Consider the following 16,227-nt stretch of genomic DNA (forward strand, 5'->3'; position numbering starts at 1 on the left):
GTTAACTGACACTCTGATAGGTTAACCTCACTACTCACCATTACGTGAACATTTCTGCCTCTAAGATTTCCTGTGCATGGTTTTCCATTGGAATTAGCTCCCTTTCTCTGTCTAGTAAAAATTCAACTAACCTTTTAAAGTGTAGACCAGGTTAACCTACTTAGATATACCTTTCCTGGCACTTGTAGGCAGAATTAACTCCTCTTTTCTCTGTTCTCCCTTAATGTAGTTCACACCTTCCACCAGGCATCCTCTTTGTCATCAGTTGTATTTACGTGCAGCTCCGTAGTCAGATATGGGGCTCCATGATGGCAAGCGTTATATACAGGAAAAACAATCCCTAGGATTCTACTGCCGAATCAGTAAAAGGATGAATCAGAAAACTAGCACAGTTTGGCAAAAAGAAACATGAATTCACACTGACATGCTGTTGTTACCTTCATAACTTAAGAATTTATCCTCAAAGTTAGCAGCATTATCCCCAAACGCTTCTAGTGATGCTCCCTGCACAGTGCTTGGGAAATGCCTAGGCAGACAGCACCTGAGACAATGACTCCTCTTCTATCAGCTACTAATCATTCAATTTTAGTACATGTGCTGCCGAAGCAAACACGCTACTAATCATCCAAATACATTGTTTTATTGAGTTTATGCTTCTTATTTCTTCCAAGTATATCAAGAAGTCCCAGGAAGACTATGAAAACACTTACATCCCCATGTTGGAGACATGTGCGTTTCAATATCTCATGGTATCTCTGGAAAAAGAAAGGAGGTAAGTGAAATGATGAAGAAATGGCATAGTGAGTTCTAACAAATTCAAAACCAGTCTAAATCAAGAGTTAAACAGTTGGATTGGCTTGTTAAATGTCAGCCTATATAACTGTTCATTTTTTTTCAGAGACAGATTCTCACTCTGTCACCCAGGCTGGAGTGCAGTGGTGGATCACAGCTCACTCTAACTTCAAACTCCTGGGCTTAAGGAATCCTCCCACCTCAGCCTCCAAAAGTGCTGGGATTACATGTGCGAGCCTGCCTGGTCACTCTTAGCTAATTTAACCCTTAACTTTTTTTTAACCTTAGACTTTATCCTTGCACTCAGTATACAAACCCCTTAGCCAAACTCACTAAAAAAACCCAAATGTGTGCTCAAACTTGCTTGATAAAAACTAAAGAACTTAAAGGAATGAGGGTGATGAAGGCCATTATGCCATGATAGACAATTATTTCAAATACAGTGGGCAACGCCCCTGTGTCATTCCAGAAACCTACCTTTCTGTAGTTTTTCCAAGTCCGTGAAAAGCATTCTTTTTAGAATGCTATGAATTTAAGGAATAATATTTTATAAGCATCTGAAGGTTTGGTGAAGTCAAAATCAGTATTTTTTTTAAAGTCTAAATATTTATCCAAATAGTATAAGGCTTGACATCTCTTTATATTATTGGACCAAGAGGAAGACTTTTTAAAATAAACCCATTAAAAAGTTTTAAACATATTACACAGTTACAGTTGCCTGATTTTTTTGTGTGTGTATACAATTTACTGTCATAACACTGAAAACTCAACAAAGCTGGCTAATGCAGAGTTTTGACAGAGGGTGAATTAAGCTGATGCAGAAGGTAAACAGTTTACATTCAAACCTAAATCTCAGTGGTTGATATATTCTCTTTTAATGTGTACCATCTGGCTGCTTTAAAAATGAATTTGAGACCAGTCAGCCTTTAGTAGTTAAACCTAAAGCAAATAGTAATAACTATCCCCGATTGGAGATTAACCTCAATTCAGCAAGCAATTCTGTAAGCCCTTTTCCTATTAAGTATTCCTAGATCCATCCCATTGTAAATCACATATTCTGAAGATTCATATTATTCATTTTTCAGATTTTTCATCACAGACATTCAACAGAATCAAAAATAACCACTAGTCCTATAATGTACTGGTACCCTTTCAGCCAGAACAAATGGCATCTGACATTTTAGTTATACTCTGTGTTCTCAACTAAGAAGAAATGCGAGCTTTAAGTGGGTTTTTGTTTTGTTTTTTGCTTTTTCAATATGGAAAATAGCTTGTGGACTATCACTAACACCTCTGTGGCAACGTTAGTAATGCAGGATCTCAGCAAAGGAGATCATCAATCATGGAGGTTGAGTTTTTTCATCTTCCCCTATGACCTCACCTACAGACCTACCTGCTATTATTATAGGCAAACAAGTAGAAGAAATTTACATATTGACTTTGGCTCTGCAGTGATGGTTCTACTCCCAGATATCAACAGCAAGTTCTGTAGTAGACAAGAGAAGCAGTATGATCAGTGAACACCGGAAACATGAAGTCCAGTATTCATGTTCTGGCTTATAACCTTGGCTCCTGGCAATGTAACTTTAGGCAAATCACTTCATCTCAAGTTTTTTCATCAGGAAAATGTGGGTTGTTGAGAATTTAATAAGATAAAATATACAAATCCTAGCACATAGCAGATCCCCAATATATGTTAATTTCTTACCCCTGTTCTTTAACAATTAAAATACTACTGGAAAATCAGGTATTTTACATCTTTAGAATCACAAAATAGTACCATTCACAGACATTTTCTCAGACATTCAAGTCTGCTTGTATAAATTACTACACAGTCTATCCCACAGTTTATTAGTTCTCTGCTGCACACAAATCGATTTTATAATTTAAATACTCTCGACTTGAAACCCAGAGAGGAACATGAGAGCCTCCAGTAGCAGTGGTCTCACTGCTCACTGGTTCTTGGAATGTGGATGGGAGAACGAAGAAGGGCTATCAGGCCAGCCTTCAGAGGACTCCAAGGAACATTCAACGCTGTCGGTGAGTTTGGGATTTGAAAAAACCACTGACCGTTGACTGTACCTCGGGGTCCTTACAGACGACACTACATTTCCTGAAGCAAAACAGCAAGTTGTACCTTCATCACATGTCACATGAGTTCACCAGAAATGGTCCTGCAATCCCCCAAATGTGGTCCAGTGAAATTTATTCCTATTGCTCACTGTTCCTTGCTTTCTGTTGTGTGGTTTTTTTTTTGTTTGTTTTTACAAAAAAGTATTTCATTTCAACAAGGTAAGGAGCAGTCCATGATGATATCTAATGTACTTAACTGTCTCCTAGATATGCACCATTCTGGTGAGAAACAGGATGTAGCAAGTAAAAATTTATTTAAAATATGTATTTTGTTTTGGAATAAAATCTAGTTAAATAATTACTCCCATTTCTCCCACATCCTCTCAAAATTTTTAATTAGGGGCAAGGGGAGGATTTAATAAGCAAAAATAGCACAAAATTATCCAGTTGTGACAGTTCTTATCACATTTCACTTTGAATTAGCGTTAATATGGTTAATTTTTGATATCCCAGTTAGAGCATGAGCTATGCCCACATATCCCCACATATGCTTATTTAAATGTTTGCTAAATTCAAGCAAAAAGTTAGCCCTGGCGTCGGTCAGATCTGGGATGAATCTTGGCTCAACCCCTTAACTAGTTGTTTGACCTCCTAAGCAAGTGTCTCTGTTTTCTCACATATAAAACAGAGGCTAAGAGTACCTATCATGGAGTTTTGAGATCCAATGAGATAATATATAAGGTGCTTTGTGCCATTACTAGCCCACAGCAAATGCTCAATATATGTAAGCTGTTATTATTAAACTCCAACATAATCTGCTAATTTACCTCGAAAAAGCACTCATACTTCTCGGTTTAAAACAGAGAGGAAAAGCAGGTCCCTCAGCTGTGGTTTATAGGTACTAATACGCAAGTGTTGCCTGTGTGTCGCAGTGCTACCTGTGAGGTTCTCCAAGTTCTCCTTCCTTCTCTGAACCACAGTTTCCTCATCTGCAATAACCTCCCAGCTCCAATGTCAATGTTATGGATACTTATGTAGGCCTTCAATCATGCAGGTAGCTGGTTACTAAGGGAGAAGCCAGAAACACAGATTTCAAAGAACTGAGATGGAAAAGAAGAGCCAGGAGTCAGGGAGGGCAAAGGCAACCCCACCAACTGAAAACACTGATGGCTGCACTCAACATTCATTGCTGTCGGTGGGTTTGAGTCTGAATCAACTCACTGATCGATGAATGCAAACTGCGGACCAAACAACCCAAAGGAAGCAAAAGCATGTGCAGAGAGTCACCTGAGTGCATCAGCTACTGCTGTGAGTGGGAGCTGCTACTGTTTCCAAAACACTAGCTAAAGCTTTTCTTGTTCTCCTTGGTTCTAACATGCAGTAAGTTCTCTAAATTCCTAGTACTTTTCTCCTTTTCCAATAGCCTAGATTTAAAGAAATGATATTTTATAGGAAGAATTAAATACATATCTGGATATCACATCACATTTAAAAAATCAGTATATTTGGAATTTTTAAACAGAATCATATGCTTATTTAGAAATTCAAATACAAAAATATACAAATAAAAATTGAAAATCCCTTCAATCATCATCTGCAATCCATTTCCTCAGAGGAAAACATGTATAATTATAATAAACTTATTATTGGATATTAAGATAATAAATATCGTAATTAGAATTTATTTTATATCCTTGAAGACCTTTATCTGTACACATACAGATTAATAGCTATAATTTTGCATGTTTTTGGGGGGAAGTGGCTTAGACAAAAATAAGCTCATTTTTACCTACTGTTCTATAATCTATTTTGTTATTCAGCTATGTATTATAGACTTCCACAACAGTCTTTTATATAATCGTCATTCTTTTAAATGGCTATATAGTATGCCTTAATATGAACGTTCTGATTATTCAGTTGTACATCAATATTCTCTTTTGACAAAAACTATGAGGCTCATTCATTCTGACCTTTGCAAACCATGTCCCTCAAACAGGAAAAATACCTAAGTAAGAAAGAAGATGTACACATTTCTTAACAAAAAATTTAAATGTAGTATCAACTCTCTAAATCCTGTAACATGAGATAAGCCACTAAATCCCATGCTAATGAAAGAAAAACAAGGCCCTTGGTCATGAATAATTTATCATACACTTAAGTCTAAGAAAGAAGCAGATTCTCATAGCAAAAGTCAAATAAGACAGTAAAAGAAGAGTCTTGTCAAATTAGCCTTGACAATTAAGCAAGCCTTAATTGTCAAATTAGGCTTTCTTGTCAAATTAGGAAGAAGTGCTAGTGTAATGAGACAAGAATCAGACAGAGAAATCAAAGCCAAAAGAAAAATCTAAGGAAAACGACAACAGTTCAGAGAAAATATCAGGTTCAAGCCACTGTTTCCCAAACTTGTACACCAGAATCATCTAGAGTTGCTTTTAAAACTGCAAATTCCTGAGCCCTACTCTAGACGAGGTGATTTTGGGTCACTGGAAGCTAGAAGCAAAGTAAAGTTCACCAGCTTAACATCGGCTTCCTGCCCCCATCCCACCACCACATTTCATGTCACCCACTTTTCAACTATTGCCCAACCTTTTGTGTCACCACCTGAAATTGCCACTACTGTGCTGACTGCAGAAAGGTACAGTCGCACCTGTGTTGCTTTTAAGTATCTCCAGACTACATAAATTTTTGCACCATATTTGGTGGCCAAATACACATCAAATTGTGTCTGATGTTTTACGGAAATGAATGGATTTGGATTTATGCTCTCTAAAAAACTAAAACCTACCCAAAGAAATTACCAAAAGGTTTTTTTGTGTGGTTTTTCTTCTGTTTGTTTGTTTTTTTGAGACAGAGTCTCACTCTGTTGCCCAGGCTGGAGTGCAGTGGCGCCATCTTGGCTCACTGCAACCTCTGCTTCCTGGGTTCAAGTGATTCTCCCGCCTCAGCCTCCCAAGTAGCTGGGACCATAGGCATGCCACCACACCCAGTCAATTTTTGTGTTTTTAGTAGAGATGTGTTTTTAGTAGAGCCATGTTGGCCAGGCTGGTCTCAGACTTCTGGTATCAAGTGACCCGCCCGCCTCGGCTGCCCAAATTGCTGGGATTACAGGCATGAGTCACCATGCCCGGCCCCAGGGGGTCTTTATAGAAGAGTTTTCTGTCAGACTGGTGGACACACAGAAGGTACTCCATGCAGTCTTGTTTTTCAGGATGCTGTGCATTCTAGGCATTTATTTTTAACCAATCATTTCCAAAATTTCTGAAAACATTAGAAAAGAATGTCTGACACGTGCTTTGAAAAATGTACACTTAAACAACAATGCTATTTATAGACTATTACACAGTCTTTAAATATGCCAATGAAATAATTATATATTTCATTAACCCAAATCCAAGTTTTCTCTTGGATAAAACTAAGTACTACAGGAAGGGAGACAATTATGTAAGTTAAAGGGTGTTTTCTGCAGATGGGACTCTAAGTAAATATCTGCAACAGAAAAATTACATGGCGTGTATAGGGGACAGGAACAGAATAGTCTAGAGACTGTATTAGGGATTCATAAGGAATGGCATTGAAAAGGTAAAAGGACATATTACAGAAGGACTTATGAGCAAGGCGCAAAGTCAATTAGTCCAACAGAGAGCCATTTTAAATGCTAAACTCAGCAAGGAGACAATGAAAGCAAGACTGGGAAGTCACTAAGCAGATGAAGTGAGGGGAAGAAAAGAGGAAAAAAAAGGAACTTTCTTGCACAAGTAAGCTAGTGCAGAACTGAGTCAACAGGAATGGAATGAAAGGAAAGGTGATCTCAAAAAGGCATATTTTGGCTTTTGTTTTTCAAAAGCCTACTGGCTGACCCCCTTCCATCATTCTGTTCAGTGTATAGCCTCAGAGGTATTTCAAGATACTTAAAATGCATGTATTTACACTTAGAGAAAATAACACCACAAATTATACATAATGTTCTCTAGTTTTTTTTTTGTTTTGTTTTTTTGTTTTTCTGAGATGGAGTCTTGCTCTGTCACCCAGGCTGGAGCGCAGTGGCGTGATCTCGGCTCACTGCAAACTCTGCCTCCTGGGTTCATGTGATCCTCTCACCTAAGCCTCCAAAGTAGCTGGAGCTACAGGCACTCACCACCACGCCTGGCTAATTTTTGTATTTCTAGTAGCGACGTGGTTTCAACATGTTAGCCAAGCTGTCTCGAATTTCTGACCTCAAGTGATCCACCCACCTCAGCCTCCCAAGTAGCTGGGACCACAGGCACGTACCACCATGCCTGGATAATTTTTTGTATTTTTAGTAGAGACAGGATTTCGTCATGTGGCCCAGGCTGGTCTCAAACTCCTGACCTCAAGTGATCCACCCACCTCAGCCTCCCTAAGTGTTGGGATTATAGCATGAGCCACCATGCCCGGCCTGAAACCTTTCTTCACTTAAAATATTGTGGCCATCTTTCCATATCAATATATCAGAACCACCTTCCAAAGAACTGGCTCAAACAGAAAAGAAAGCAAAGAGTCAAGAATGATGCCAAACTTTCCTGACTAGATTAGGAGCGTGGAGTGTACTAAGAAAGAAATTGGCAATTTCACAGTGGAGGAAAGAGGATTCCACTTCTGGAACAGATATCAGAACAAGGAATGCACATTTATGATTCATAAGCATGGATCTGAGAAAGAATGATCTGAGTGCAGAAAGAAAAGGGTAACAAATAGTATATACCCGGACTGCAACAGAAGCCAGGAGATACAAAGAAACAAAAGTATGTAACAAAAAAGGCAGAACTAGTTCTAACCAACAAATAGCTAACTGCAAGTGCGAACAGTTCTGCAGAAGATAAAAGTAAGGTACTATGAGAGCAAATAATATGAGGGACCAATCCAGTCCTGGTGGTAAGAAGGGTAGGGAACTTCCTTGAGAAGTGATGGATAAGTAAAGACTTTAAGGGTATGTGTAACTACCTTGGTGAAATACAGTAAGCATTCCAAGCATAGGGAATGGATGTATGTGTGTAGGCCAAAGAAGCAGTGTTTCTACAAAACAGAAATTGTGACTAAAGCACAGGAAAAGATGGTGAAGAAGTCGTGAGACAAGGCCAGAAAAGGATTTAAAAAAAAAAAAAAAAAGATTACTAACAGTTTTGGAAAGAACAATTCTGGTGTTCTAGTCATTGTGGAAATAGATTTCTGGAAAGGTAGTGATGAAGAGCTTAAGCTAAATGAGGGTAAAAATCTCAGCTGTTACTTACCCACTATATAAACTTGAGCAAATTACTTAACCTTTAAATCTGTGTCATCTGTAAATAGAAAATACAACAGTAGTATTTGCTTCACAGGGCTGCTTGAAGATTAAGAATACACGTAAAGAATTTCACACAAGATCTGACACACAAAATATTAACATCTTAGTGTATGTGCATGTGTTGTGTGTGTGTTTTGTGAGCGCTGCCAAACATGCACTGGCTGACAGGAGATAAAAAGCAGACAGGAAGTTCAAATAGACTAGAAGCAAACACGTTAACAACTGTAATCTCAAAGTTGTAGAATTATAGGTAATTTTTATGTTTAGTATTTATACTCTTATACATCTTCCAAGTGTTTACCAATAAGCATAAACTATTTCAACAATTAAGAAAAGGTTAATTTTAAATCATGTCTTTCTACTCTGGTTTCTCTTCAGATCATATAAATCTTTCGAATTTTAAATCATGTTGCTTTTAAAAAAATAAAAAGAAAAGATTTCTTTTAGATGCAGTATCTACCTATATTTGGCTGAAAATCAGATGGAAGAATCCACAGAGAAAAGGAAGGAAAGGCAAACTGTCCTGTGGAAAGCACAGCTTCAGGGAGAGTAGAAAGTAAAAGGCTCTCCATCGGGGGTGGAGGTGGTCACTTTGGAGTATAGATAAGTCATTCTCAGAGAACGAAGACAATGAAGGAAATTGCAGCCTACTCATGTTCTCCTCTCAGGCTGTACCTCAACAGGATCCAACTAGACTTTGTGATGCCATAACCTGTCAAGGGGCCTGGCATGGAGTAGATAATGTTTTTTTAATCAAATGACTTTTCAACTTTATCAAATGAATTTTCTTGTAATTTCTAGCACAATTATATTTATAACTTAGGAAGTAATCTGCTCCTTGAACCAAGCACAGGATACCTTCAGCCATCTATCTGTCCCACAAATTACAGTTTCAGCCTATATATAATTTTAATAGCTACCAAATATCAGGACAAAATTATCCTGGTTATACTTGCCACAGAACCCATGAACTTACACTGTAGCTCAACTTCCCTTCCTGTTCCTCAGACTAACTAAATCTACTGAAAAACACACAACCAATCAAAATCATATGCCCTTTTCTCTCCTCTTCCCAGTAAATAGTTGGGGCAAAAACAGTAGGTACAAAAGAAATCGCTTGAAATACAAGAGTCAGAAAATCTGAATTTAAGTTCAGCTAAGTTCAGCTCTGCCCTGATTATGCATTCATGGTCAAGCCAGTCACCCTGTAAGTCTTACTTCTCTGTAAAAGGATGACTAAATATACCCCCCTCCATTTCAGATGTGAAAAGTGCTCTGCAAACAGCACAAGGTATAGCCCAAAATATCCTAGTCTCTGATGGTGCTGCTCCACAGGTACAGACAAGTAGTAGAGACAAGATCCTCTCACTACCCAAACTCCTGCCTATTTGTCAACCAGCAGTATATGTGTGCAAGGTGTCTGGATAAAGTTAACCCATAACCCGGGGTTAAAAGAAGGACTTTTCTGCATATAAGTGTCATCAGACTGGATGGGAAGTACCATTCACTCTAGGTCCATCAGTATCACACTCCAAACAGTTGAGTCACTTCCCAAACAAGAATTTGCTTTCTAGTACACTCTGTAGTGGAGTAGGACACAGGGTAAGGCTTTGGGAGTATGAGCTTCCAAGGTGAAGAATAATGACACAGCAAATAATCAGTGGGGCCCCATCTGATCAATGAACTTAAATCATTTTATCAAGACGTCCCTTCCTTTTCCTGCTTCCAGTCAATCTTAAATATTTCTTTAAACGGTTTTGTTTAGTTATAATTCACATGCAATTAAATTCACCTGCTGTAAGTGTATAATTCAATGACTTTTATTCATTCATTTATAGACTTGTGCAAGCATCACCAAAATCTAATTTCGAACCTTTGCATCACTCCCAAAACTCCCTTTGTTCCTGTTTCCACTCCAACTTAGCCCCCAGACAACCACTGATCTGCTTTCTGTCTCTATACATTTGATTTCTCTGGACATTTTGTTTTGGTTTTTGAGACAAGTTTTGCTCTTCTTGGAGTGCAGTGGCATGATCTCAGCTCACTGCAACCTCTACCTCTCGGGTTCAAGCGATTCTCATGCCTCAGTCACCTGAGTAGCTTCGATTACAGGCACACACCACCACACCCACCTTCTTTTTTTTTTAGTAGAGATGGGGTTTTGCCATGTTGGCCCGGCTGGTCTCAAACTCCTGGCCTCAAGTAATCTGCCCATCTTGGCCTCCCAAAGTGCTAGGATTACAGGCATGAGTCACTGTGCCCAGCCTCTGGACATTTCATATAGAAGAAATCATATAACATGTACTCGTTTAAGTTTGGCTTTTTTTTGAGATGGGGTCTTGCTCTGTCGCCCAGGCTGAAGTGCAGTGGTGCGATCTTGGCTCACTGCAACCTCCACCTCCCAGGTTCAAGCGATTCTCCCACCTCAGCCTCCAGAGTAGCTGGGACTACAGGCACGCACCACCATGCCTGGCTAATTTTTGCTTTTTTTTTTTTTTTGGAAAGATGGGGTTTCACCATGTTGGCAAGGCTGGTCTCAAACTGCTGACCTCAAGTCTCCCAAAGTGCTGGGATTACAGACGTGAGCCACCGCGCCCAGTGGAGTTTGGCTTTTTTCATTTATTATGAGGTTTAGGTTTATCCATGTTGTAGCATGTATTGGTAATTCATTCCTTTTTATTGTTGAATAGCATTGCGTTATATAGGTATTCCACATTTTGTTTATCCATTCACCAGTTGGTGGACATTTGAATTTTTTCCAGGTTTGGGCTATTATTAATGCTATTATGAACATTTATAATAATGCCACCAATAAACATTTACATGGTCTTTTTTTTTTTTTTTTTTTTTTGAGACAAGGTCTCCCTCTGTGGCTCAGGCTGGAATGCAATGGTGCAATCTCAGCTCACTGTAACCTCCACCTCCCAGGCTCAAGCGATTCTCCTGTGTCAGCCTCCTGAGTAGCTAGGATTACAGGCACACACTGCACCCAGCTAATTTTTGTATTTTTAGTAAAGAAGGGGTTTCTCCATGTTGGCCAGGCTGGTTTCGAACTCCTGACCTCAGGTGACCCACCCACCCTGGCCCCCCAAAGTGCTAAGATTACAGGCATGAGCCACCACACCTGGCCTACATAGTCCTTGTATGGACATATGTTTTTAATTCTCTTGGATACCCAGGAATGGAATTGCTGGATCATATGGTAAGTTTAACTTTTTAATGAACTGCCAAACTGATTTCCGATTGATTTACATTACCATTATAACAGGGAAGATTTCTAGTTTCTACACATTCTAACACTTTCTAGAATACTTTGACAGTCTTTTTGATTACAGCTATTCCTGAGGGTGTACAGTGGACATTCCAATTTTAATTTGCATCTCCCTAATGACTAATTTAGAGCACCTTTGCATGTGATGAAATGTTCTTTTACCCATGTTTTCAAATTTTTAAATTTATTTTTGTTATAGTAAAGTATATATAAAATTTACCATTTTAATCACTTAAGTATATAACTCAATGGCATTAAATTCACAATGTTGTGCAACCATCATCACTATCCATTTCCAGAACATTTTCATAATCCTAAACAAGAACTCTGTACCCATTAAACAATAACTACTTATTCTCCACTTCCCCTAGCAACTTCTGTTTTACTTTTGTCTCAATGAATTTTGCCTATTCTAGGAATCTCACATAAGAGGAATCATGATATTTTTCGTTAATTTCTAAAAATTGAGTTGTCTTCTTATTGAGTTGTAAGAGTTCTTTACATATTTTAGATACAACTCCTTTATCAGATTTTTTTTCTTTTTTTTTTTTAAGTCTGAGTTTCGCTCTTGTTGCCCAGGCTGCAAAGCAGTGGCACGATCTTAGCTCACTGCAACCTCTGCCTCCTGGGTTCACGCGATTATCCTGTCTCAGCCTCCCGAGTAGCTGGGATTACAGGCACCTGCCACCACACCCGGTTAATTTGTTGCATTTTTAGTAGAGACAGGGTTTCACTATGTTGGCCAGGTTGGTTTTGAACTCCTGGCCTCAAGCAATCCACCCATCTCGGCCTCCCAATAATTTGCAAATATTTTCCCACAATCTGAAGTTTTCTCATTTTCTTAATAATGTATTTTGAAAGCAAAAGTTTTACATTTTAATGAAGCCAATTCATCAATTTTTTTTCTTTTATAGCTTGTGCCACTGGTGTCACATCTAAGAGGTCTTTGCCTAACCCAAGGTCACAAAGATACGCTTGATACATTTGGTAGTTTTAGCTCTTAGATTTAGGTGTATGGTGCACTCTGAGTTAATTTTTGTGTCTAGTGTAAAAAAGGGTTTGAGATAAATTTTTGGCATATAGACATCCACTTTTCCCAGCATCATTTCTGGAAAAAAACTGTGATTTCCTCCACTGAATTGCCTTGGCATCTTGGTCAAAAATCAAAGGACCACATGATACATAAGGATTTATGACTGAATTCTCAAATCAGTTCCAGTGCCTATCCTTAGAGCAATTATCACTGATACAGTTTGGATGTCTGTTCCCTCCAAATCTCATGTTGAAATGTGACCCTCAATGTCGCAGATGGGGCCTAATGGGAGGTAGTTGGGTCATGAGGGTGGATCCCTCATAAATGGCTTGGTGCCCTCCCCTCAGTAATGAGTGAGTCCTTGTTTTATTAGTTCACACAACAGCTGGTTGTTTACAGGACCTGGCACCTCCTCTCTTGCTCTTTCTTTTGCCATGTGATGTGCCTTTTCCCCCCTCACCTTCTGCCATGAGTAAAAGCTTCCTGCGGCCTCATCAGAAGCCAACCAGATGTTGGTGCCATACCTTGGACAGTCTGCAGAACCAAAAGTCAAATACACCTCTTCATAAATTACCCAGTCTCAGGCATTCCTTTAGAGCAATGCAAAACAATTTTGCCTTTTCTAGGAATAGGCAATTTTTTTTTTTCCTGAGATGGTGTCTCACTCTGTCACCCAGGCTGGAGTGCAGTGGTACTATCTCAGTTCACTGCAACCTCCGCCTCTTGGGCTCGAGTGATTCTCCTGCCTCAGCCTCCTGAGTAGCTGAAATTACAGGCCAACACAATCACGCCCAGCTAATTTTTGTATTTTTAGTAGAAACAGCGTTTCACCATGTTGGTCAAGCTGGTCTCAAATTCCTGACCTCAACTGATCCACCCACCTCAGCCTCCCAAAGTGCTGAGATTACAGGCGTGAGCCACCATATATGGCCACACGTTTGTTTGTTTTGAGACAGGATCTTGCTCTGTCACCCCGGCTGGAGTGTAGTGGCACAATCATAGCATACTGCATTTTCAATCTCCTGGGCTCAAGTGATCATCCCACCTCGACCTCCTAAGTAGCTAGGACTAAAGGCACATGCCACTATGTCCAGGGTTTTGTTTTTTTCTCTTGTAACAGGATCTCACTATGTTACCCAGGCTGGTCCTGAACTCCTGGCCTCAAGCAATCCTCCCACCTCAGCCTCCCAAAGTGCTGGTATTACCAGCGTGAGCCACTGTGGCCAGCCCGTACTACCTTTTAATGGAATGTTTGTCTACACTTGATATACTGTATTAATTTTTATGTGTTAATACAAGCCTGTATTCCTGAATTAAATCCCATTTGGTCATGGTATATCATACATTATTCTATATTGCTGAATGTGGTTTGCTAATATTTTGTTAAAAGATTTTTACAACTGTGTTCGTAAAGGGCTACTAGTCTGCAAGTTTCTTGTGGTATCCTTGTTGGGTTACCAGGATAATACTGTGCTCATAGAATGAGTTCTCAAGTGTTTCCTCCTCTTCTGTTATCTAAAGGAGTTTGTTGAGGATTCATTTTTTTTTTTTTTTAAGATGAGGGTCTTGCTCAGGCTATCCTTGAACTCCTGGGCTCATGCCACTTCAGCCTCCCAAGTAGCTGGGACTAAAGGTGTACATCATTAAGCAAGCCACTGCACCTAGCCTGCTTCTTTAAGTGTCTGATAGAATCCACCAGTGGAGACATCTGGGCCTAGGCTTCTCTGTACAGGAAGATTTTTAATTACTAATTCATTTTAACTGTTATAAGGTCTCATTTTCTATTTCCTCTGGAGTCCGTTTTGATCATCTGTATTTTTCTAAGAATTTGTCCATTTCATCTAAGTTGTCTAATTTGGTGAGACAAAGTTGTTCATGGCAAATCCCTTATAATTCTTTAAATTTCTGTAGGGTAATAATGTCCTTTCATTCCTGACTTTGGTAATTTGTGTTGTCTTTATTTTCTTAGTCTTGGTAGGGGTTTATCAAATCTGTTGATCTTTTCAGTGGACCAACTTTAGTTCCACTGATTTTTCTCAACTGGCTTTCTGCTTTCCATTTCACTGTTTTCCATTCTAATCTTTATTATTTCCTTCCTTATACTTGCTTCAGATGTTTGTTGCTGTTGTTTTTCAGAGACAGGGTCTCACTCTGTTGTCCAGGCTGGAATACAGTGATGCAATCATAGCTCACTGCAGCCTCAAACTACTGGGCTCAAGCAATCCTCCCACCTCAGCCTCCCAAGAAACACACACCTCTGCATCCAGCTACTTCGGATTAGTTTGCTTTTTATCTAGTTTCTTACAATGGATGCTTACGTTAGTGCTTTAAGCCTTTCCTTTTCAAATATTCAGGCATTATGAAAGCTGTAAATCTTCCTCCAAGCATAGCATCAGCTACATTTCATAAATTTTGATATGTTGCATTTTCATTTAGTTAAAAAAAAAATGTGTGTGAGGTGGGAAGACAGGGTCTCACTCTATTACCTAGGCTGAGTACAGTGGCTCAATTAAGGCTCACTGCAGACTCGACCTCCCAGGCTCAGGAGATCCACCCACCCCAACCTCCTGAGTAGCTGGGACCACAAGCACATGCCACCACACCTGGCGAATTTTTGGTATGTTTTTGGAGACAGGGTTTCGCCATGTTGCCCAGGCTGATCTCAAACTCCTGGGTTCAAGTGATCCGCCCACCTTGGCCTCCCAAAGTGCTGGGATTATAGGCATGAGCCACTGTGCCTGGCCTAGCTGAAAGTTAAAATTTGCCTTGGAATTTCTTCTTCGCTCTATTATTTATATGTATGTTGTTTAATTTCAAATATTTGGAGATACCAGATTTCTGTTAAGAATCTCTTATTTAACCTTTGTGTATTTTACATAAAGTGTTCAATAAATGAGTTCTGTCAAGTTCACTGATAGTGCTGATGAAGTCTTTTATATTCTTGCTAATTTCCTATCAATTATTGCTAATTATTCTATTATTGAAAGTTGGAAATTAAAATCTACAGTTACTACTGTTACATAGTCTATTTCTCCTTTAACTTCTGTCAGTTTTTGCTTCATGTATTTTGGTGGTCTCTTGTTATATTTTTATAATTATCTTTTTCTCATGTATTACCCTTTTTGTCATTACAGTATGTCCCTGTCTCTAGTGATATTTCTTGTTTAAACTGTCTGACATTAATACAGTTACTCCAGCTCTCCTATTTGCATGATGTCGCTTTTACTTTCAACCTATTTGTGTCTTTAAATCTAAGGTATGTCCATTATTGAACTGACAGCACAGAGCTGTGTTTTGCCTTTTTATTCAGGCTAACCATCTCCACCTTTTGAATAGATGGTACATTCACATTTAATATAACTGTTGATATGGTTGGACTTACGAGTGCCATTTTGCTATTTTTGTCTTTTTCTTAACCTCTGCTTTTACTGTATCATCTTTTGTGTGAAGTATGTTTTAGGGTACACCATTCCAATCCCCATTAATTTTTTTTTTTTTTTGGAGAGGGAGTCTCACTCTGTTGCCCAGGCTGGAGTGCAGCGGCATGATCTTGGCTCACTGCAACCTCTGCCTCCCAAGTTCAAGTGATTCTCCTGCCTCAGCCTCCCAAGTAGCTGGGATTACAGGCGCCCGAGACCACACCTGGCTAATTTTTGTATTTTCAGTAGAGACAATGTTTCACCATGTTGGCCAGGCTGGTCTTAAACTCCTGACCTCAGGTGATCCACCTGCCTTGGCCTCCCAAAGTGCTAGGAT

At 39.2% G+C, this 16,227-nt stretch overlaps 1 protein-coding gene and 1 long non-coding RNA gene across 3 annotated transcripts in view; both read right to left on the reverse strand.

Moving 5' to 3' along the window:
* The window catches only part of NR6A1 (nuclear receptor subfamily 6 group A member 1), a 259,222-nt gene that overhangs the window by 178,417 nt on the left and 64,578 nt on the right, over positions 1-16,227 (reverse strand). The window lies entirely within an intron of this gene.
* LOC116270071 lies at positions 625-5,749 on the reverse strand. The gene is made up of 2 exons (XR_004177998.1): positions 2,186-5,749; positions 625-755 (listed from the first exon to the last, which is right to left on the reverse strand). It is a non-coding gene; the product is annotated as an uncharacterized LOC116270071 (long non-coding RNA).

This window comes from Papio anubis, chromosome 13 (assembly GCF_008728515.1).
Source record: "Papio anubis isolate 15944 chromosome 13, Panubis1.0, whole genome shotgun sequence".
Classification (NCBI taxonomy): Eukaryota; Metazoa; Chordata; class Mammalia; order Primates; family Cercopithecidae; genus Papio; species Papio anubis.